At 45.0% G+C, this 23,619-nt stretch overlaps 1 long non-coding RNA gene across 1 annotated transcript; it reads right to left on the minus strand.

Moving 5' to 3' along the window:
• Positions 1 to 20,468: 20,468 nt before the first annotated feature.
• On the minus strand, positions 20,469 to 22,476 carry LOC144768440 (uncharacterized). Its single transcript, XR_013598546.1, has 3 exons — positions 22,360 to 22,476; positions 22,011 to 22,115; positions 20,469 to 21,910 (listed from the first exon to the last, which is right to left on the minus strand). It is a non-coding gene; the product is annotated as an uncharacterized LOC144768440 (long non-coding RNA).
• Positions 22,477 to 23,619: the final 1,143 nt, after the last annotated feature.

Below are 23,619 nucleotides of genomic sequence, written 5' to 3' on the forward strand. Positions count from 1 at the left end.
GGCCTAGTAATAAACACCAATAAAACAAAATACCTCAATTCTCCAAAACATCATGTGCGTTCCCCTACCCTAAACACTGAGCATTTGGAAAGGGTAAAAGTTTTTGACTACCTTGGGATACGCCTTTCAGACAAAATGGATTGGACGCCTCATCTAGACAAAATGCTGCTGAGCCATAAAAGGATCACAGGTGCCCTTTTGAGGGAGCAACGTTCTAGCTCAACACGACCAATAGGAACAGTTCTTGAGATCTATGCAGCCAAAGGTGTCAGCTCTGCCCTTTATGGAGCGGAACTTTGGGGCTTTTCATCTACCGAAGCGCTGCAAAGGTCTGAGAACAACTTTTGCAGACAAATAATGTCCCTTCCACAAAGCACCCCACTACTTCCTTTGTTTATGGACCTTGGCTGTACCCAGATTGGAGAAATTGCGAAATTCCGTCCACTACTACTATGGGCCCGTATTTGGCGGGTAGAAGAACTCAGCGGATATGCAAAAGGTCTTAAAGAAATCATGGCATCACCGCACTGGGGCAGAATCAAATGGTTAAAAGACATGAAAATCTTACTGATTAAATTGGGCCTACTTGAGTCTTGGTTAAGTAGAACCTCACCACCAAAGCAAATACTCAAAAAGCTCTATCGGGATTGGATTTGCTCCCAAAGACATTCCAGCATGTCTCTTGGCAAGCTAACAGAGGACTTCCTGATGTTTAAAGACTACCCCAGGCGCGAACCCTATCTGGACATAATTGGGAAACCCTTTGCCCGGACTTTGTATTTTAGATTTAGAACGGGTACTTTGCCACTAAACACTTTTACTAAAAGATGGAAATCCTGTTTAGGTAAATCTGATTTATGTCCATCGTGCCTAGTCAACCCAGAGTCATTAGCGCATTTTCTGTTTGTCTGCAAGGAATATGCTAATCCAAGAAGGGTGTGGTTGAAAAACCTATGCCGGCAGCTGGGAACTAGGAGCCATGATGTGGCAATTAGGATTCTTGTTTCGGACAGTTATGTACCCTATGTGTGTGCCCTAGCCAAATTTTTATCTTGGGCTTGGGCTATCCGAGCCAAAAAGCTAAAACAATCTGTTTAATTCTTTTTAGAAAAAAATACTCTAGCAATGTTTTAACTTTTCATTATTTTAAAATTAACTGGCTATGCAATACTGAGCAACTAATTCTAGAAACTTTTTGCTTGGACCAGAGATACAGAATTCTTCTTTTTAAAAGTAAAACTTAAATTGTAATTTTTTATGCTGTTCTGCTTTTATGATAATGAATTTTTATCGAAATAAAGCTTTTTGACTTGACTTTGACTTGACTATTAAAACAAACAGAGCAATGATAGCAGGGTCAGCCGGCAGCGCGGCTGGCAGCGAGGCAGAGGGCACAGCAGGGGGGCGCACGCAGCAGCTGGTGGCCGTGCGGCGCGGGGGTGTCCCACAAGTGGGACACCCACAACATATAATTTGAAAGTTGCAAGGAACCTTTTCTTTTCTTGACTTGTAGGATGGATGTGGTATGAATGCGATAGGAGTGTGTTATTGGCCAAATGTATGTAATTGATGTTTAAAAAGTACTATATTTGTAAATATTGTTGTCACATTGTAGTATGTATGTCCTATTTTTCTATTGAAATGCACTATTGATAATTCTATCTGAAAAAACAAAAGATGGTTTAAAAATTTGCATATAAATAAATAGCAATCTGTAAAGCTTGATTTCATGTTTTCGTTCATGATATTGTTTCACTAACTTAGTAGGAGTCAGTCTCAGCATTGGCAACTGTTTTGTTTCACCTTGGACCCACGCATCATAAGGTAGAGGTAAAGGAACTTTCTTCACGTGGGAGGCATGCGTCCACGGCTTCCGACCCTCCACTCGAAGTGCGGTGCGGGTGGTAAGGAGCACCAACTTGGGCTCGGACCACCTAGGCTCCAAACAGGACTTCCGCTGATACCGCTTCACGAGGACCCAGTCCCCTGGGTTTATACCATGGCCAGGCCCCTCAGGCAACGGCTTCAGGGTGTCTGCTACCTGCTGATGAATAGAACGAAGATCTTTAGACAAGGCATATGAATAAAATTCAAATTCAAAGAAACCAAATGAGGTCTATTCTGTGCTTTCATATTCTCTACCCATGTCAATTTGAAGGTGAACACATCGTACCTATCAATACATTTGTGCACTGACAATAGGTAATACATTACATATCTGACTTTTCGCTGTATTACCTGTAGATGGACGTATGCATTAATTGAATTCTAAGAGAAGAGAAAAAACAAAACAGACATGTTGTATTCCCCCATTTGCACTTGAGAAACAGCAAAAAGGGAAGTTCAAACCGCTCTTCCTATAGCGAGCACACAGCGTCTACTTTATGAACCTTCACTGTTGTGCAAAACTTCAAACACTTCTAATATTCTTTTTCTTTACTCAAAACAACTATATTTTTTTTGCTCATGACCATGCTCACATATTATAGAGGCAGCAGGAAACTAACTTCTACAAATCTTTAATTTCTAAAAATATTTGTGCTGAGGATCACACAAGCATCTTTTCACCTTTCTCACTATTTAGACCATGTAACATTTTATTTAGGGGAAAACCTGTTCACCAGCTCTAATAGGGAATATCAGCTGAACTTTACCGGCTAATTGATAAGAAACTTGTACACCTTTACTTAGTGCTACACAATAATGATGTTGTTACCTAAGAATGTGACACAAAAGTACCGACCTATTGTTCCCTTCAAAGGTCAAATAAGGAAACCCTAATCAGGAGACAACTCAAGACCTGGCTGTTCGAGCAGTAGCGGACCCCTTCCCCCAAGCGCCTTGGGACCCTCAGTTTACCCAACACTTGTAGAACAAAACTACCCACATCTAATTCCCCTTTTAGATCAAAGCAGGACAGGAGGGAGCAATACACATGTTACCTAGTTTTAATTTATATGAGAGCTAGCGGGGAGCTAGCCTCCTACCCCATTTTGACAGAAGGAAATCTGAAACATATTTCACTTCGGTCAATACCATCAACCACTGGGTGTAGCCCTGAGCATAAACAAAATTCTAGGGGATACATAGCACTTTTGAGAGGGCTAGAACATCTTTTAGCACATGTAGAAATGTCATTGCCATAAAAGGATATGTGTGCCTATTAATATTTAATACAACGAATCTAAGGAAAAGTAGTAAGGAAAAGGAAATGGAACTGGGACACAGCTGAAGTCCCCCATAACTAGGCACTATGCGACATTCATTAGGGAAATGGCGGCAAATGGAAAATCTATAAATGAACAAAAATTACTTAGGTAATGGTCAGGCTTGTGACACAACACCATGAGTACACCGTAGAACTCTTGATTTTCCCTCCATACCCCTTTTAACCAAATAGACATACACTGCTGAAGTGTTATCTGTGAAATTTAGGGACCAGAACAAATTCCCCATAGAGGAGCTTGTTCTAGTATCAATAATAGAATTGTCAAAACAATACAAGGCAGCAGGTATACTTGCTGTGCTAAGCAAAGAAAGCATAGACAAATCACAGTAACACATGCAAATGAGCTGTGACACACAATACGATGCCATGCATTTCATGCACAGTGAGCCTGTGGCCCAAAACCCAGCATGCTGGCCTACTTAATTTGTCAGGCTTAAGATCAATCAGCATACCATCCACGCAGAACAGAGCTAGCAATGCACAAGAAGCCAAAGAAAACATAAAACACACAACAGCACAAAGGCCACAAAAGGAAAACACAATATTAGTTACTCAAAGGACTATATTTTTTTCTCATGCATATCATGCATCGTCAGTGCACACTTAATCTGTCTAGCACGAAGCTGCATCAATACTCACCGTAACACACAGATAAAAAATATTTCCCATCGCACTGAAACGAAACAAATCAAAACACACACAAAAGAAACAACAACACAGAAAATATTGGACAAAAAGGCAACCACTTAGTAAAAATACCTTCCACAAATACTTACCGTAAAACCTATGCTTGGAGCTCATTCATACCAATTCACCGTTCACTTTCCGTTCCGAAAACCCTGTCTGCTGTCTTAGATAAGAACCAGTTCTAACCTCTTTAACCGTCAGCCATGAATATAAAACATTTAGCAGCATTGAAAATCACATGACAATCTAGTAATGGCATTTAATGCAGCATCAAAAAGGGAAAAAGATATACATTTACGTTCACATCATTCACTTGTCATGAGCCAGGAATTTCCATATTTGCGTAAAAATGGTATTCTTGTTATTAAAATACCAAATATTTCTGCATAGTCATCTTTCGCTGTGTAAATGAGCCCTCTTATAACCAATGCCATTTCTTAACTTTAAACAAAAGGGCGCCATATTCTCACCTCCAGAACATACTAAATACTCCAGTGCACACTAGCAGACATTTGCACACTCAGCGGGTCGGGCACTGGGCCCACTGCAATGGTGTCCCATGGGGAAACTGCATACAAATACTGTTACACACATATAGACATTACACACATATATACATTCCCACCAGGCTGCTCCTATGAGCAACACAATCAATATTTTTACCTGCCCTCGCATCATCAGTACTCTCCACTGGTATCCACTAGCAAAGACACTAATCAGTATGCCAATCAGGGACCCCCCCAACTCAATTATTATTGAAATAGAACAATGTTATACTAGGACATGGTCCAACAGTGAAACAAAAAAAATCAACAACAAAAATGGACACAACAGACAACCAATAGATCTCTCTTTTCTTTTTGCCATTGAACTGCACACAAATCAATCACTTACTGAATACCATCCAAACAATAGGAGTAACACTCACTAACATATTTAGTAAATTAATTTTTCTCAAAACAATCCTTCTTTTCTCAGACTAGGCCATGTTAAAGTGTAATTCTCTATGTCCAAATGGAATAACCTGTTGAAAGTTATTCATAATTTTGTTCCCAATTCTAAATCACATGTGTTTTGAACAACTGCATTATACTTTAATGTGAACCAGCAACAGTCTGCTAGAAAGAGCAGAACTCATAATTATGCAGACTCGCTGATGCTGGCTCCAACTGTGTATCTCTGCTGTCTGTGCCAGGAGCAGAGTCTCCTAGCCCCCCCATAATCTTCTGCCTGTACTCTTCTCTCGCTGTCGGTCTCGGTGCTCTGCGAACCCATTGGAATGGTGCTGATAACACCAAGGTCACACCTGTTCTGCTCTACGGCTGCAAGCATTTATGTTTCCATCCTACATAATCTTCCAAAACTGAATAAAAATGCACACACTGTTATTCTAAACCTTACCAACTCAGAGTTCTAGAACCTCTTCTATTTTATTGTGGACTGAAACACATTCATTCAACAAGTCATGTTTAAAACTAACTAAACAACTGCATTTTACTCTCCTTCCAAGAGCTAAGAATTCTGGGCTGCTAGCCAGCCTTCCGCCTCCCCTGGCATTCACCACCAAGGTCAAATCTGCCTCGCGCTCGGTCTGGCGCTGACAAAGCCAATAAGCCTTCCTAACTCTTTCTAACATTCAATAATTAACACTATTTTGGCAATACATTTCTCTTTCTTTTTCTCTTCTTTCTAACTTTACACTTCTTCCTACATTCAATTAATATACATTCTGATTACTGGTAATCAAATCCCTTTTTCTCCATCTTCTACTGTTCACAAATTGAGGGAATGGAAGAAACCAAGGGGCATATTATCAAGGGGGTTTATCTCCGCTTTTTTGGCTTTAAAATCCAAGAAAGCGGAGATAAAATTATCTCCCTATTACCAAGCTGTCGCTAACACCAGTTAGTGACAGCTAATAGGAGATAGCGACCATCTTGGGCCCCGCTTTGCATGTCAGTGATATTTATCACTAATGACATGCAAAGTGGGCGTGCCAAGATGTTAGCGACTGGAAACAGTCGCTAACATCGCTATCTCCTATTACCAACTTTTGGAGATATTCGCGCTAAGCGCGAATATCTCCAAAAGCTAACACCTGCCCTGAGCAGTTCTTAGCCATGTTATCCAATGGGAGGTGGATAACATGGCTAAGAGCATTTGCTCGATAATGCATGAATATCACTGACTTTTCAGCGATATTCATGCATTGCGGCCGTTTTTTATCGCATTTGCGATAAACCTTGCTAATAGCAAGGTTTATCTGCGATAAAATTCGTCGATTTGCGGCGATAATTTTTGTCTCTAAACAAGTTAGAGACAAAAATTATCGCTAGTTGTTGGTAATATGCCCCCAAATTCTTTTCCATAGAGAACAGCCCTGCATGCCCTTTTAAACTACACGAAAAATACACTGATAGTCAGGCACACCCATCTCAGATAGCTCACAAGGACCAGACAATCTAACTTATGCAACAAGACGCACTCACTTCATGCAAACAAACATTTACACAAACAAAAGGCAGCCCACAGACTGCTCTCAACCCAAACCAATTATAACAAAATAAAACATGTTACATGAAATACATACCCCATCCTCTTAATCACTGCTCACATTGGCTCACTGAGCCACTAAAAGCAACTTTAAGTGTACACATTTTGTCTTCTTTTAAAACTAAAATTTCCTCTTTCTGCCACAACCTTAGGGAATCAAACATGCTCTGACAGCAGTGCCTAGCAAACGATCTCTCTTGCAAGTGATCTATCTTAACTGCATCAGAAATATTAAACAAAATCAAGAGTCTTCTACAGGAGCGGGTTGGCTCTTGGCCAATCTGACATCAGTTGTACTGCAGCAACACCTAAAACATCGCAACTTACTGAAACACGGCATCTTGCACACTCAATCAAACACCACCAAAGTCTCTCAATCAGATACCGCCAAAGAACCCACACATACCCAGACACAAAAGAACCAAACAACTATCTCCACACACAACCGCACACGCACACGCACGTCCTATGCATTGAATCCCTGCCAAACACGTGTTACCATAATAGGACAAGACCCGTCGACCAAGTCCTGGGGAACCTGGACCCTACCGCAGACCGAACAGTACACTAACTGTTCTGAGGTTGGAGGACACATCGGCCACCCGGGCGGCACTGCAGACCGTTGCGCACTTTACCCCGGAAGATCTGGGACTCTTCCATCAAACCACTCACACTAGGGGTTTGGGTCCTTTCCCAGTATTTAACCGTGGTGAGCCACACTCCAGTCTCAGTACCACCCGGTCGGATGCTCTAAAACAGTCATCCACCCAAAACCCTCATCACCAATAGTCTGTCAGAGCGCCACTTGCACTCTGAGTTCCCCGGAGCACACTAGCCCCAGGAGCACACCGGCTCCTCCAATCACCAGAGACACACCGGTCTCAGAGACACACCGGTCTCATGGAGCATCCCAGCTGCCTCAATCAACAGTCGGACCACTCACCTTCTGCTCGCAGAACCGACATCCACCGTTCTCCACCTCCGGCTGCTGGGACCAACACGGTCAGCTCCAAGGTTCCGCCTTCTGGACTCCGGTGCAGGATCATGAACCAGGACCTCTCCCGATCAGCAGGGTGGGGCAGCGCTGCGAGAACCAAGCTCGGCATCAAAATGGGTACCCAGGCCCACCGTGCCGACCAGAGGGTCCCCGGCCTTCTGCTACCCACTTACGGGTGAGAAAGATCCTTATCACGGAGCCCCTGTTTGGGCGCCATCTGATAAGCGTGGCTCAAATCCACCTGAGCGACTTACCTCACTCATCTATCATTCTCATATAATAAGCCAGCCAGGCAGTGGAGAAGGATTAGAGATATATTTATTAGGATACAAATGTTCATCTATAGATGGGCCCTGTCAGGTCTGCACTCCCAGAGAATGCATCGAGAGGACTGACTCATCCTATCATGATAATACATTATAACATAACATGGCAGGGTAAAGACACGCCCAGCCTGGAAAATTACAGAACTAGCGAAATGGTGAACAATGAACTCATACATGAGGCATCTGCACCTGCGAAGGCAACTCTCTTATCTCCCCTCAAGGACACAGAGCCGAAGCTCTGCCCTGCCAAGGCATGGAAACATTTTCTGCAAAACTAACTCAAGGCAAGAAATGCTGAAATAAGGATTTTCTGCTCATAAGGGAGGGGGGAAAAACTGTACCATGAGACATTGGAACTGCAGAGCAAATGTCAGCATCAGAAGTCTGTCTGCCATAGACAAGCTTCTCTCTCTTATAGGAAAGTATACAGAAATATCAATAATGGGAACCTAACCAAGGGAAAAGGTAATGTACCACATCAGGTTTTCTAACTTAGAAGGCAATAATAAGACAAAAGCTTACACATTACAGAAACAATTCTATCCAACTGAAGCTTGCACATTACAAAAATAGCTCGGTGGGTTTCAGCACCTGAATTTTAAACTGTGACTGCATATTGGTTAGACACATCATGCTAACTCATAAACATAATATATACAGTGGGCGGGGCATCGGAAACTGAAACCTATCAGCTGGAAGGGCAACGCAACAAAGAGAAGCGTGTCGCCGCCGCAGCAGTTGCCGTCGAATAGCCGAAGAAACGTGCCATCGCCGCATCTGTTTGCAGTCGCATTATCGATGAAGCACGTCACATCACCAGAGAAGTATGTCGCTGCCGCAGAGGTCGCCGTCTCATCACCCGAGAAGCGTGTCCCAGAGCCTGTCGCGGCTCAGAAGTTACCGTGTTTGCCGCACGGTTGTCGGCACATCCAACGTTGTCGCATCGCATCAAGACACTATTTTCTCGCATCGCACTGGATCGTCGCGTCGCATCGTGGCATCATCTTGTCACATCGTCACTGGGCGGCAGTAAGAAACGACGCATCAACTCCCCCCACAGTGAGGAAGCGACGCATCACCTCCCTTTCACAGCAGTAAGGAACTGACGCTCCACTCTCCCGAGTGTAAGGAACAGCGCATCAACTTCCCTGCGACCCTTTTGTTTGTATCGCGTGACACATACCAGGTACTTTGAGAGTAAAGTGTCGCATTTACCACCTACATTGAACTAAGCTATTTTCTACCATTCTAAAGCCTTATTTTTGATTTCAGTATTGTGGATTTTTGTCGTTTGGTCTCGTGTTAAGTCTAGTAAAGATTACTTATTTTTCTAAACTGGTGTGGTGTCCATTTGTAGTGTTTTCACTGTATTACTGTATGTGTTCACAAATGCTTGCACACTGCCTCTGAGATAAGCCTGTCTGCTCGTGCCAAGGTACCAAGGGGGTGAGCAGGTGTTATTTTAGAAGTGTAGCCCCTTACCCTAACTAGAAGCAAGGGTCCCTATTGGGTCAAAGGTACCTACCTTGGCCACCTATAGACCCCCAGTTCTAACATATGCTCAGCCCTAGTGAACTGTTTCATACTTCTCCCCAGACAGGAGATAACTCTGATAATACCGTAGGAATGGGATGCTCAGCCCTAGTGAACCTTTGCATTCTGTCATCCTTTCATTCTCTCATTCATCATTATGTCTTTCACAATTCCATCCATTAGTCTACCCATCTATATCCAAACCTATACATCCATCTCCAAACCTATTCATCCATCCACCCTCACACCCATCCATCAATCCACCCACTCATCCATTTTCCCTTTCACTCATCCATTCAATTTCATCCATCCATTCATCCACACACCCTTTCATCCATCCTGCCATTCATCCACCCTCCCTTTCATCCATCTATTCTTCTACTCACTCATCCATACATCCATCCTTTCACTCATCATCCATCTATCCACCCTCCCTTTCACACATCCATTCTTTCACTGAAAAATCCATCCATCCACCCGTCCATCCATATATTCATCCATCCATCCACCAATCCATCCTTTCACTCACTTACCCCCTTACCCTTTCATGTAAATGATGAGCGTTTGTCTGTCAAGTTGCGGACAGAAGAGACCCATCAAGAACTCCTCCCCTGCTGCAGCTGTAAAGTGGGGGAGGGGGTTTCACGACGTCCCTGTCTCAAGCGAGGTGTGGCCCAAATGCCTGAGCTCTACAGGGTCTAGGGTCTCTGGGGAAAGGCAGATGTCAGATTGACCTGAGGCAGAGAAGAGCTATTGCTCACGTTAGACTGATCTTAGAGGCTCAGTCTGCAGATCTGGGTCACACTGATCTTACCAGTGGCGGCTCCTCCTCTAAGGCGGGGAGCGTAAACCCGCACGAAAAATAAAATGACAATAACAATGTTATTATCATTTTATTTTTCATTATTGGCCATGTATATCCAGTGCGGGCGGGGTTGGCGAGGCTGCACTTCCCACGGAGCAGAGGGAGGAGTGGTGCCGTCATGTACACTTGGCATGCTCTCCACCGGGCTGTGTTGTACAGCCCGATGGAGAACATCCCAGCCTCCCGTTCCCTGGCAGAGCCCCGAACCACAGTGCTCAGATCAATCACAATGCTGCACTGCAGCGTTGTGATTGGTCAGGGGAGTCAGGAGCCTGGGTGCTTCCTGGTTCGTCGACCTGAAGAGGACAAGGAAAGAGGAAAGCGATTGACGAGAAGGTCAGTGTTTTTTTTATTTTCTTCCCCTTTTCTTTTATAACATTTTTTTCAACCTCTACCTCTACCCGCACCACCACTACTGCCCGGTAGCAGCCGCTGCTGGATCTTACAGGTTCAGGCCCCATACCTCACGCACAAGAGTGATTGATGTTGGTTGTATAGGATGTGTGGAATGATGGTATATTCTTGGGAAACCTTGTGAGGAATTGGAATCTGGAGATAAGGAGGTTTGATTGCTGCAGTTGCTGCCCGGGAGCCTGGTGTTGGTCGCATTAAACACCTGTGCCTACCTTGGCTGTTTGCTCTTCCTTCTATTTGGCGATGAGGCTGGGACAGTGAGTGTAATAAGGTTTTTAAATTCATCAAGCAGGAAATTGTTTCAGCCGGCCCTTGAAGCCTTTTGACACCGGTGACGCAGGCACCATCATAACTGATGCAAGTAACCTCGGCTTGGGAGTTGTTCTCATGCAAAAGAGAAGCAATGCGGCGGAGGAGAGTATTGCATTCACCTCCAGAGCTGTGCGGGGATCTGAGCACGCATATTCCACCATAGAAAGACAAGCCTTGGCGTTGCACATATTCCACCATAGAAAAAGAAGCCTAGGCGATGTGGTGGGGTGTCCAGTAGTTTAAGAACTTTGGGGCATATTATCAAGGGGGGCGATAGGCACTTTTCACCGGTTTAGTGGCCATTTTTGGCCGCTAAGCGGCGAAAATTCTATTGCCCTATTATCAAGCTGTCGCTAACAGCAGTTAGCGACAGCTTGAAGGCGATAGCGAGCGGTTTGTGGCCCGCTTTGCATGTCAGCGATATTTATCGCTAATGACATGCAAAGTGGGCGTACCCAACCCGTTAGCGACTGAAAGCAGTCGATAACGTCGCTATCGCCTATTCACAAGGCTGGCGTAGCGATGGAAATATTCCCGCTATCGCCAAAAACGAACGCCTGCTCTGACCAGTTCTTAGCCATGTTATCCAATGGGAGGTGGATAACATGGCTAAGAGCATTTCGTCGCTAATGCGAGAATATCGCTATATTCTCAGCCATATTCTCTCATTACGCCGCTATCGCTGGATATTTTAGCGCTATGGAGAAAAACGTTGCTAATAGCATGTTTTCTCCGCTAAAATATCCAGCGATAGGCACTGATAAAAAAAAGTCGCTAAGCGCATTTAGCGATAAATATCGCTAGTTGTTGGTAATATGCCCCTTTATCTGGTGCAACAAGTTCAGATTAAGAACCAATCTTAACCCACCTATGGATCTGTTCAACACAAAGTGTGGTGGCAGAACAGTTCCTCGCATTGCCAAATGGCGATACCAGTGGCAGGAGTTCCACTATAAATGACAGTATGTTGCTGGGTGCGAAAATTGCATCCGACTGTTTGTCTAGACTGCTCTTGAAAGACCAGTCTCCTGCGGTTGATCAGGATTTCAAGGATGTGCAGTTTGTGTGTGCGATGTATGTAATATTGGACAGTGCACTTTCAGGGAATGAATTGAAGAGTGTGTGCTTGGATGATGAAGTAATGCAAGAAGTTATGAAGTACTTGCCAGGTACATGGCCCCCTGCTAAAGAAATGTGAGATGTCCTAGTTCCCTTTTGGAGAATTGCTGAAGAATTGTTCACAATGAATGGAGTGTTAGACAAGTGTGAACTTCTAGGAGCGCCTTGTGGTCTTTGCAGTCAAATATTAAACCGAGGCCATGAAGGTCACATGGGTTTACATTAAACGGAGAGCAGAGGATTTTTGGTGGCCAGGAGTAGATAAGGACATTGAACATCACGTCAGAGAGTGCTACGCATATGTTTTGAGTGACAAAACTCAGGAAACAGTGGCTAGTTCTGTTATGCCAGTGAAGTGTGATAATGTGCCTTGGAGCAAGCCAGCGTTGGACATTGCTGGACCATCAACCATTCGTGGTGGAATTCCTTGGTAAGTTTTAGTCCCAATCGATTACATGTCCAAATGGCCCAAGGTGAAGTTTGTGGAATCTGAGCACCACAACGGCATTGAATTTTTGCAAGGAGAGTTTGTCAGGAGGGGTATCCAGAAGAATTAGTAACTGACAACAGGACTCAATTGGTTTCTAGAGAAATGGGTGAATTTTGGGAATCAGTGGCAATCAAACATATCTCTACCTTATACCATCCCCACACGAATGGTTTAGTTGAATGATTTAACCGCACCATTAAGGACCAGTTACAATTGGCACTGGTGAGTGGGTTGGATTGGAGAAAAGGAATCCTGTATATGCTCTGGGCAATCAGAACTAGACCTCCTGTGAGTACTAGTATGTCATCTTTTTCATTGCTAAGAGGGAGGATAGCGGGTTCTAGGTTGAATAAAGAATGAATGGATAGGAAGATCATGGATTTGAGGAAAGTTGAACGGGTGGAGGGCATAAGAAGTGCAGTGCAAAAGAAGCACAGCACCGTAGAAGGTTCATGGAGATATCACCAGTTAAAGTAGGGGACTGGGTGACAATTAAAAAAAAACATTATGCAGCTAAGAGTTATCCAAGGTTCTCAGTACCTGTCCGAGTCAAAGAAGTCACAGACCATGTTGTGGTGTTAGAGAATGGCACGATTTGGAACAAAAGCATGGCTGCCACAGTTCCCTATGCCATGTCTGATTATGTGCACAATAGCTTAAGTGCGAGTTCTGACAATGTTGGAGAAATTGTACCAGATCTGAAGGAACATTCCAAACCTGCGCAGGTTAAATCTTTACCTTGCAGATTTAGGGATTATGTAATGTAAGTGAAGTAACATTCCTTTACAACTATGTACATCATTTTATTGTCTTTATATAATTGCTTTTGTCACCATATTATTTTATGTAAGCAAGTTCATTTTATTTAACCCGTTCACAGACATGATATTTTGTTCTCAACGTATCGTCCCCTGGTTCTCAATTTCATATATCGATTTCTAATTGCAAGATTTATAGCAGATTGTAACTGTTCTTTATATTTCCTTTCCGCATGTTATTGTTTTCTCTTATTTTGGTTGCATCTTATGGGTATCCTTTATTGGTCCTTTTGTAGGAAGGGGGATATGATGGGTTTTAGTAGTATAGAATATACATAAGAGTGGAATGATGGAATGTTCTTGGGGCTAATGATGGTTCATGCAGCACACACCTAAGTTACAAAATGGCAGGGGATATTCTCAACAACGTGCGATAATCATCGCCAAAATAAGTTAACGCAATTTTTCAAATCGCCGTCTATTGCGGGAAAATAACTCTGTGTTACCGTCGTATTCACAACACGGGAGTAACATGCAATAGTTTCCCGATAACGCGTCAAATGTCCACGATTACATTACCGGGACAGCGATACAAATCTAAACCCAAATGTGAAAAAAGTTGCGATGGGCCCAACTGTGATAAAAAAATCAGCGATAAGTAGCATCAGGCCTGCAAGTCCCATAAGTCAGGTGGGAAAAATCACTATCAAAGCGGCAACAAAAAACACAAACAACTGCGAAGCACCATGGAGGTAGCCGAGGTCTTCCCCACTGCCTGAGGTAACATGGCTGCGTCCACTGTCCACAACACTACAAGCACCAGCAGTATATGTCCACTTGGACATGTCTGTGCTCTGCATACTGAAGTCTGTCCAGCACATCCCCGCCACACTTGGCATGGTGTACATTCTTATTCATAGGTGACTTGTCTCCTTCACACATACTTGGTTACCACCTCTCCCCACATTCTGCGATTGTGTGGCTGAGGGGCCATGCAGTTTTTAGAAGGTCAGCTGTCTTGTTCTGTGCTGCCTCGGTGGTAGTCCGGGGGAGGTGGGGTCCTGGGGGTGGGAGTGGTCTGGGTCCTGGGGCTGGTGCCGGTGGGTGTTGTGGCCCTCTTGGGTCTCCGAGCTGCATGATCAGTAGCTCCATAACATGTGTTGGTCTTCAGATATGGCTCTGGGCTGGGCTCCCTTTCATACTGCAGGTTGTCGTACTGCTCAACACCAGTAAAAGGCATGAGTTAAATCCCTGCTGCTAACGCACCTTATCGCCTGTTTTTGGATCACATCGCAGATCTGGCTGGTCATTGAGAATATCGCAAAGTGGTGTTTTTGTGTGTTTTTGCACGGAAATGCCTACTCTGCATATCCTTAGCGTTAGTTGTCGCTCTAATCTGCAGCAATGTTTTTTGCGCCAGCTATCGCTGGAAAACTGGCAATATCGGCAGTTTGTAGCAGCTTGAGAATAGGGCGATTAATCTATCGTCACTTTTGCGGCGCTAAAGTGCAGATAAATTGGCAATAAGTCCTCAAGAATATGCCCCGGCATTTTAAAAAAAGGTTTATTTATGTACAGGAAGGGTCACCTTCCTGTACATAAACAAACCGCATTTGCTTTTTCCATGTGTGCTGCACAAGGCACGCCCACCTCAATACCCACTGCACGCCCCCTTTCACAATAAGTTTAGCATGAAAGGGGCACTCTTATCAAGGCAGCGTTAAGCTACTTAACGTGGCTTTCAGCCACGTTAATTGGCTTAACGCTGCCGTGATAAGAGGGAGCTGACCTTATCGCCACCACAACGTCACAAAAAGTGACGTGGTAGCGATAGGGGCTTGATAATATGCCCCACTATCTTACAAATACAGCGAGCTTGCATTACAAACCACCTTTATAGCTCATTTATTCTTGGACACTTGTGGAGTGACACCACGGATTGCCTTGATTGGTTGCTGCATCTGGAGTCAGTCGTCTAGCTGTGCTGTGTTTCACCTGCAGTCATTCCCAACAGGGCAGACAAAAGGAATGAGTGATTGTCCACAAAGTGATGCCTTTACTAAAGGGCAGCCCTGGAAAAACAGTAAAAGCCTTGGTCTGTGCAGGGGACCGCTCCACAGGGCAAAGGCAGATGGACGTGCATGACTTCCTTGCACTTGCTCTTGTGTCTTCACGCTACTTCGGGGCACAGTCACAAACTATGCACAAGGGGCCTGATTTATGAAGGCCTTGCGCCGCCGGTGCGCCACTTTTAAAATGGGAAAAAGTGACGCACCGGCGGCGCAAGGCCTTCATAAATAAGGCCCCAGGTTTGGACCGAAGCCCGTTTCCAGCTCAGGAACAGCGGTCGGTACCGGAGCCCGGACGGGTCCCGTTCCGTTCATTCCCGGCACTGCTCCTTTGATTTCAGGTATTGTCATTTCTGTGGGGGCAGAATAGGCCGCGTTGACTGTGTGTTGCCATGGTGAACATCACTAGGGAATCACATCTTGCAGTGGCGTAACGAAAGTGTATGGGGCCCCCTGCAAGGTACACGGAGTGCCCAGCTCCGGATTTAATACGGAGCTCTCAGGCCTGAGTACTGTGCTGAGGGGGCCCCCTGCTGCTCGGGCCCCCCACACCGCAGGGGCCTGGGTTACGCCCCTGTTTGTGGGTATCCTTGCACTGGAATACACGAGGGACTATCTTACACATGAAAAGTACACATGATGGGGCATATGTTGAAGGAAGTGGCAGAGTGAGGCATTGGCCGTCACGGCTTAACACCTCACTCCGCCACTTCAGAAACACAGGGCAGCCATATTTACAACGATTTGGTGCAGCCGTGCGTTTCCCCCTGCGCTGGTGCTACACTCAGCAGTGTATCGCTGATGCAGGCACCCTTTCACCATAGTGCTAGGGTGTCTGCGTGCAGGGGCAACATTATGTGCAGGACGGTGTCCCTTCCTGTACATAAACAATCTTTAAATGCCATTTTGTCACTTCTATGTGTACTGCTTAATGCAGCACACATGGAAGTCACAAAATGTCTTTTTTTTTTTAAAGATTGTTTCTGTACATAAACCATTCAGGGCATTTTGCTTTTTCCATGCGTGCTGCACAACGCAGCACAAATAGAAAAAGCAAAAACGAGGAGAAATAATGCATTTCTCCTCATTTCCCCAACTTAAGACCAGGTTTCCCCTTGTCTTAATTTCGGTGCTGCCTCCTATTTATGCCACCCTAATACATAGGGGGCAGCATGAAAATCAATGGGTGTTTCGGTGAAACGCCCACCACAACACCCACTGCCAGCCCCTTTCACGCCAACCATAGCGTGAAAGGGTGCCTTATTTACAAGGCGGCATTAAGCCACGTTAAGTAAATAAGGCAATGCCACTATCTCCACCACAACATCGTAAAAAGTGACATTGTGGTGGCGATAGGAGCTTGTACATATTTCCTGAAGTGTCTTCTTTGTATTGGCTGTTTGTGAGTATTCTTCCACTGGGATGCACGAGGGACTATCTTATGCATGAAGGGGCAGATTTATGAGTTCTGGCGCATCTCTGCAAATCAGCATGGATGCGGCAGAACTGATGCGTCACGCAATTCCCTCCTTGCGGCACCACAGATGCGTCGCATTTACAATGCGGCGCACCATGGTGCAAGGAAGGGCAGATGGGTTACGCATCTTGTGGTGTACGGGCGGCGAATTGCTGGAGTAGCGTCGCAAGTGCGACGCAACTCCTGCAATGTACAGAGGCCACCCATACATAACGTGGTGCGTCACTCCTTACGCCTGCTTCAAGCAGGCGTAAGGATTTGACCCAGCAGCGTCGTAAAACTGACACAGTGAAATCTTGTAGATTTCACTGCGTCAGTTTTACTGGGCTTTCCTACGAGGGAACGCCCACCCTGCGACAGAACGCCCACATGAAACCTGACGCAGGTTTCATGTGGCGCAGGGCTTTACAACGTGACGCATCTGCCTAGATGCGTCACGTTGTAAATAGGTCACAGGGATGCGCCACGTTTCCGCGCCGTTGCGTGACGCAACGGCGGCGTAAACGTGGCGCAAGTCCGACATAAATCTGCCCCGAAATGTTTTGTACTCTCTGCCATCACACATTTATTTCTGCCCCTCATCGCTGCCTGCATCCTTTTGGTGATGCACTGCAGCAGGTTTATTTTATTGCTTGTTTCATTGCTTTTGATGCTCAAGTGTGAGAGTTAAACCTATTGACTTTGCCAATTTTTATTTCAATTTGGCACTGGCCGGGGAGCATAGAAGCCGATGACCCAGTCCACAAAGAGCTTCAATAGAGTGCCAACTGCCACATGCAATGTCTGAGACACTTTTTTTTGTATCAGTTTATCAGCAGGTGTAAGGTCGTGTGTGCCTCCATTATTACTTGGTGTTGATGCCACGATCACACCTTTCAGGGAGAAAATGTTCCAAAAGGAATACCCAGGGTTCTTCGATTGGCCGGATGGAGGCGGATGGCATCCGGATGTAATGTCATTGTTGTAAACAAAAGGTCGTTGAACCAGGTATACAAAACAGGATAGGTTTATTTGATCTAGGTTCCAGGTTAGATTCATTAAGAGAAAAAAGGCAGATGGAAATTAAACCCCACCAGCAGCAGCCTCCCTGCCGCTCAGCCTGCCCGCCATCAAATGCCACTCCACACACAGGCCAGGCACCAAACATTCCATGATGTCACCAGGCATTCTACCAGTCACACTAGCTGAGCAACAGGTAAGTCCCAGCCAGGGAAATGAAAGAGACAAATCAATTATAACAGTCATGCGCTGAAGGCGTTGGCATCAGATTGCATGATTTGTAAGTCAATAAACACCCCCCTCCCCCACCCAAACCCCCTGCACACTCTCTCTCTCCCTCTCTCCCGTAGGGTGGTCTCTCCCCCCAGGCCTGCGGGCTTCGCCCATTGTCCAGTTTGGTGTGTTTGCGGTCTTCCGCAGACGTCAGTATATGCACCTACCATGACTTGATAGTTGTAAGTAGCAGAAACACACGGAAGACAGGACAGACCCAACCATTGTGGGAGAAATGCTCCAAATGCGCGGGAGAAAGACCAACATAGAATGGACTGTAAACACGTTATTATATTCAGCGTATGACCTCTGACCTGTGGCGATTGATGTATGGTTATGGCCTTTGGCCTCGGCTTCATTACTTTTTCATGATAGCATGCATACATGTATTTCAGTGTTATGGCGTATCTTTTTTTATCTACACACAACCAATGTAGTATGATGCATTAATTATGTGTAACCTGCACCGTGTACCCATAGCAGAGCCAATCACTGTGCAATTTCCCGACGTGCGTCAGCATCAGTGCTCGAGTAAAATGGCTGCCGAGAGGACGCCATGTCGGAGGCACTGAGCGCACCCCATCCATATTCCAAGGAGACGCATCAGTCCCAGGGCATCAGTCCTCATAGCTGGCCTCAGACCGGGGGTTGTGGCACCCGCCCAGGCGCGTGGGGTCTCAACACCCCCCTCCCTCTTACAGTGACAAATAAAAAACCTAATATATGAACAGAATTAAAAAATAAGTTCAAATTAATACAATAACCCCAATGGTAAAGGAAGTATAAGCCTATTTTAATGACAACACATATTTTTGTTAGGCTGCCACCATGATATGCCAGGCACGCGGCCATCACATGCCCAGGCGAAGGTATGAAATGCCACAGATTAATTACAGCGTCACATGCTCGACAAAGCTCCCATTCACCCGAAGACGAGTCTGGTGTTGTTTGTGATTAGCAGGAGGCACTCTGGAGAGATTCCTTGCTTTGTTGTACTCGGTATGTATTTGTTGGGAGTGGCAGAGTCCTGGCCAAGATGCTTATGTGCTCGCTGAGTTATCTGGCTTCTGAATATGTAGGTGATCGACTTGCTACTTGCACTATGCTTCTGGATCCTAGGAGTTCTTTTTAGGTGTATATCCGTGTGTGCTGAGGGGTGCACTGATAGTATGCATGGATGTGGTAAATCTGGTGAACAACCTTTACAACGCAACTTTTACAACGTAGTGCCTTTACAACGCGGTATTTACAACGCAAACCATTACAACGCATTGCGCTGGGGGGCGCTCTAGGATAGGGAATAGATTTAATTTACTATCCAACACCTTCCCTACTATCCACGGGGACTGGAGTTGGAATAGTAAATTAAACTATTCACTATCCAGCACCCCTTAGCGCTATGCGTTGTAAAGGCATGTGTTGTAAATACCGCGTTGTAAAGGCATGCGTGGTAAAAGCATGCGTTGTAATGTCATACATCCGGTAAATCTTTGCATTGTCCGGTGTGTGTGAAGTATTCAGTCTGATATGTTGTGTTGGAAGTTTGTTTGTGTTGGTATTTAGTGGAAAGTGTTGCAGGGAGCAAGTTGACACCCAACCATCCAATGTGCCTGGAGTGTGTGGTTTTTGCACCCATTTCTGTAGGATGATGAGCTCATGATGAGTGCTTTTGGGGTCCCAAGTCAGCTCTTTCTACCATATCTAAGCTGTGTCAGGTGCACGCGCCATGCTCTGTTCAAAAGGTACAGTAGGTCTCGCTTGGGTAGCATTGCAGGGGAAGACGTCTAGTGACTCTTTTTAGTCCTGGTAATGCTATTAGTATCTTCCCAAACCGTATTATCACTCAAACGTAAATAGAGAAGATAGAAGTAATTTAAATTATTATTGGATTCAAGGGACCCCCTCCACTAAATCATTACTGAAAGCTGGGCACCCCTGCCTAAGCGTTGTTGATGATGTGAACCGCAAAAATATACACAAAAAAGACATAAAAAAGCATTCATCAAACAAATACACAAATTATGACACATTTTTTTAAATTGGCACACACAAAACAACATTTTTACAGAAAGGTTGGAGCTTTTCGAAATTCAATCGCGGCCACTCGTATTCGATACTATATTCTGCTTGACGCACCTGCACGGCTCCCTCAAATCAATCTGAGGATACTTTTAGCCGCTACTTTCAAATTCCTTCACATTTACAGTGCGTTTTAAAATTTTCAAGTGTACATTTAGCTTCTTTATTTATATGCACTTAATTAATTAATGTTATTTAATTTTCTAAGTAGTGGAGGACCCCCTGAGGAGGCGTCGCAGACCTGCAGGGGTCCTCGGGCCACAGGTTGGGACCCAGTGCTGTATGGAATTGGGTCTGCAGCCTTTCCAGGACCCAGCATGGCCCGACAGGGACTGTACACAAAACACCAGTGTAGGGAGGAAGGGAAAAGCATCCAACCCTGCTTGACATTGATGATGAGGGTGAGATGTTTGCCTGGTCCCTTCTCACCAGACAGGAAGGGCAGCAATTATTAGGCCTCAGCGGAGGCGATGGGTAAACATGCATCCCGACAGGTAAGTCATCCACAACCCATGACAGGACAGGAAGACCCACACTGAGCGTGGTGGGGGGGATTCATACAGGTGTTCTACTGACTCAATAGTATTCATCAACTGTTAGAATTTTCTTATTTACTAATTATATAGATACTGGATGCACTGGACACTAAGGGGCAGATTTACAACTTCTGGCGCATCTCTGCTAATCAGCAGGGATGCGCCAGAAGAGTTGTGATGCATCTGCCCACCCGTGCACCACCACTGATGCGCCACATTTACAATGCAGTGCACCATGGCGCACGGATGGACAGATGCATGACGCACCTGTCTAAAGGTGGCGCATTGCTGGAGTTGCGTCGCAAGCGTGACGCAGGTGCAGGCTTCAAGCAGGCGCAGAATTTTGACGCAGCATGGCTTTAAAAGTGACTTAGTGAAATCTTGTAGATTTCACTCAGCCACTTTTAGGAGGCATTCCTGTGCTGTAACGCCCCCCCCCCTGTGCCGGAACACCCACATGTATCAATATAACAAAAAACATTTGCCTACACTGATGAATAATTCGACTCAAACAGAAGAACAGACTGTTTCAACTGGAGTTTTTTTAGCTATTTAATAGCTCTTTTACTTCTCTAGAATAGAAACACGAAAATATTTACATTTTACAAGAAAAATATTTACATTTCAAAAAAACAAGAAAAAATTGGACACAATCAATTCCAAAAGAAGAAGATATACACAGTCACTCTATTCAAACATATCACAGTCAATCAAAATAAACCCACTCATACAAAGCCTGACACGCTCGTGGATCCCGGTGTGTCAGTGTGCAGGGAAAGGAAAACAGGGAAAATAGAAATTGCTCTGCGACTTAGCACATTGAATTATCAATCAGTGTAGCACGACAAAATATATTCATTACACTTTTCTATTTTCAACAAAATCTAAACAAGAATATGTACAATATCAAGCACTAAAGAGTGAAGAAATGTTTTGAATCACTCTACGTTTTTAAGTTTCATAACAGAGCAATTACTAAGGTGAGGGCCTACGCGTTTCGAATCCCCGTAGCTCGAAAGGGAGGGATTCTCATCAGGGCCGGGGAAAATCTATAAAAGCCAAAGAGATGATTGCCGTTTGTCAGCATGAACCATCGTAATTGAAAGAACACAAGTGAGTGAACCACCATCAAGCCACTCAGCTTACCTTACTCACAAATGAGACGTGTTTCTGGGGGGTGAGAAGGAGAGTTATCTGTAAGGGTTAAATGAGAGTGCGGGGGGACTTTTTAGTACCAGAATAATCATGGGTGGTCGGGTATCAAAAGCTTTAAAAAAACATGTAAACTAGATACCTGTCCAGGGAGACGCAATGGTCGCAGATGGATCAGCGTGGTCTTTAAACATCCAGGATATCGGGGAGTCTTTTCAAAGCCCAACCATAGAAATTGAGTTTCTGACTAAAGAAAGGAAAAAACTGGCAGGTTAGAAGAGTCCTGTCGGACTTCTTTCCGGCAGGGGAGTAATCAATTCATCGTTGCTTAAATGTGGACTTAAGGGTTACACTCAGTAGAAGCGGAAACGTGTGTCTAAAGTCACAGGGTGCGTTGTTTCGCTTATTAATTAAGACAACAGAGTATGAGGGCGGACGGTTACTATGAAAATGCAATTTAACATGTCACAGAGAACTGTCGAGGAAAGTACCTGTTTCACAGAAGTCCAGGGACTTGGGTTGGAACTTAGCACATTAGCCGGTTTCTTTTAGGGAGGTATTTTGCTCACAGGGGAGAAGAAGAATCTGAAAAAGAACAGGGTGTGTGGGGTCAGGGCTGAACCATAACTAGGCGCCTCCTTTCCCTAAAAGGAAAGCGTGTGAGATAGATGAATTCTCACCTTAGGCAAAGTCAATGAAGAATAACGGGGGCCAGCCTGTGGAGTGCTGGCGGCGTCCACTACGCACTGATCACTCGCACATGCGCCATGAGTTTGGTTGCAGTGTGGATCGCCCGCCCATATTTGTAAAAGGTCTCATGCGGGTGCTAGTTACTCGCGCATGAGTATCAGTGAAGTCGCGCGTCCGCCCAAACGTGCAGGAAATCTCTGGGAGACGCTGCTCACTCGCGCAAGCGCAGGGTGGAAGGCGTATCCTGGTGGGGTGAGGGATGACTGCCCACAGTTACAGGTATCACTGGGGCCCAGAAGCATGTCTGACAGTTTAAACAAAAACGCAAATAAAGAACAGTGCTAATCAGGGGGCAAAGATGAATTATAACTCAGCTCCATGAGGAGAAGGTGAGCTATAATTTATAGATCTCGGACAACTCGTTGAGCCCTATGACTGCTGAGTTGAATTTCACGATAAGCAGTGCCTCTCGTTTTGACAGTTTAGAGTCCAAGTCTCCGCCCCTGGGATCACGTTCCACTTTAGAAATAATGGTCCACCTCAAATCTGAAATTTTGTGATTGAGTCTATTCCAATGGTTAACCAAGGGTGCTGATTCCACTTGATTTTTTAGTCTGGATTTGTGTTGAGAGATTCTCTGGCGGGCTTCTTGATTAGTTTTTCCTATGTACAGGAGTCCGCAGGTACACAGGATCCCATAGATGACATATATGGATTTGCAGTTACTGAACGTTTCATGTTTCCATGAAACCCCTCTATGCTGGAACAGGGCTCCCTCAATTGTGGTGTCGCAACACAGACAGGTCCCACATTTGTGGTGGCCTATAATGGGGTTCAGACCCAACATTTGGCGAATCGATGGCACAGTTTCCTTTGGGATGGCTGCCTTCACTACAAAATTAGCAATACTGTTCTCTTTTTTAAAAGCGAACAGGGGGGGCTGGTTCAAGGTCTCATCAAGGTTTTTTACCAAGTGCCAATTTTGACCTATCACTTTTTTTAGTTGGTTAGCATTTGGGCAAAAAGTTGTGACGCACACCTGTCGCTTGAGCTGTGGCTTG

The sequence above is a fragment of the Lissotriton helveticus genome, chromosome 1_1 (assembly GCF_964261635.1).
Source record: "Lissotriton helveticus chromosome 1_1, aLisHel1.1, whole genome shotgun sequence".
Classification (NCBI taxonomy): Eukaryota; Metazoa; Chordata; class Amphibia; order Caudata; family Salamandridae; genus Lissotriton; species Lissotriton helveticus.